The sequence below is a fragment of the Chrysochloris asiatica genome, unplaced genomic scaffold (genome assembly GCF_000296735.1).
Source record: "Chrysochloris asiatica unplaced genomic scaffold, ChrAsi1.0 scaffold00044, whole genome shotgun sequence".
In the NCBI taxonomy this organism is placed as follows: domain Eukaryota; kingdom Metazoa; phylum Chordata; class Mammalia; order Afrosoricida; family Chrysochloridae; genus Chrysochloris; species Chrysochloris asiatica.
In genome coordinates, this window is record NW_006408562.1 from 21,175,253 (window position 1) to 21,176,955 (window position 1,703).

Sequence of the window (1,703 nt, forward strand, 5' to 3'; positions counted from 1 at the left end):
CACACGCCATATTTTCCAACTACTGATCCTTCCTTTTAATTTTCAGTCTTTATATTCCAATCACCAGTAATTATCAATGCATCTTGGTGGTATGTTTGATCAATTTCAGACTGAAGAAGTTGGTAGGATTTTTCAGTTTCATCATCACTGGCTTTAGTGATTCGTGCATAAATTTGAACAATGATAGTATTAATTGATCTTCCTTGTAAGTGTATGGATATTATCCTATCACAGAAAGCATTATATTTCAAAACCTTGAAATGTTCCTTTTGACTAATGCAATGCGATTCCTCTTCAATTTGTCATTCCTAGTGTAGTAAACAATGTGATTGTCAAATTCAAAATGGCCAATATCAGTTCATTTCATCTCAGTAATGTCTAGGATATTGTTGATGTGACATTTCATTTTTTGACAACTTCCAATTTTTCTAGATTCATACTTTGTACATTTCATATTCCAGATATTAATGAAATTTTACAGCTGTTTCTCCTTATTTTGAGTTTTGCCTCATCAGCCAATGAAGTTCCCAAAGGCTTTACTCCATTCTAGTCATCACATTCAACTCTATTTTAGGAGGCAGCTCTTCCCTGGTCGTATTTTGAGTGCCTTCCAATCTGAAAGCATCATTTCCCAGCACCGTATCTGACAATATTCTGATGCCATTCATAATGTTTTAATCTCCTGACACTATATATGCCAATGCTCCACTACTATTAAGAGGTTTTCAGTGACCAATAATTTGAAAGTGTTCTACCTCTCCTTCTTCTGTCTTAGTCTGGAAGCTCAGCTGAAACCTGTCCACCACAGGTGACCCTTACAGGAATTTAAAATACAGATGGCATGACCTCCAGCATCACAGCAACATGCAACGTTCTGTGTAGCACAAGTGGGTTGTCTTCAATTACTAACCTAAAAGTTGGCTGTTAAAACCTACCTAGGTGTGCCATGTAGGAAAAGTCTGGTGATCTGTTTCCATAGAGATTGTTGTTGTTGTTGTTGTTGTTAAGTGCCATTGAGTCCGTTGTGACTCAAACTGACCTTGTATAGGGTTTCTGAGGTTTTAAATCTCCATGGGAGCAGAAAGCCTCATCTTTCTTCTGCAGAGCAGCTGGCTGACTGGAACCTCAGACTTGGCGGTGCTTATCATAAGGATCCACTGTAACTCAAACTCTATGAAACCATTCTACTCTGTAATGCATGGGGTTGCCATGAGTTGGAATGGACTCAGTGACATCAAATTTGATATTTTTATAGACAAGACTAGAGGAAAGTTAAAGTCATAACTAGGAAAGAAGGAGCCACTGCTTTCATCAACCGAAAGAGGCAAATGTTGGGCCAATTTCATGGTTTGGACAATATTTGTATTTTCACTCTGTTTAGTCATTGTGGAACAGTCTTATTTTCATGTTAATCTTTAGGGTCACAGGGTAGTCTTGTCTGGTGCAGTTCTGTGACATTGTTTGTGTTTGACAGGAAAGCACTGAAGTCATTCCCAGTGTGGTAAACCATGAGATTGTCAGGATAAAAATTTCAGGCCAGCTTTCAGCAGCACAAAGACCTGGCTGCTGAAGGCTTGACAAGTCTGGTTTCTTTGGGGTCTTCTGCTGAGAATGAGATGCTTAGGGTCTGCGCTGCCATGGATGTTACAATTTGGAAGTCACTGAAGTGAATCGCTGACAGGATTGATGAGCACATGGAAAGG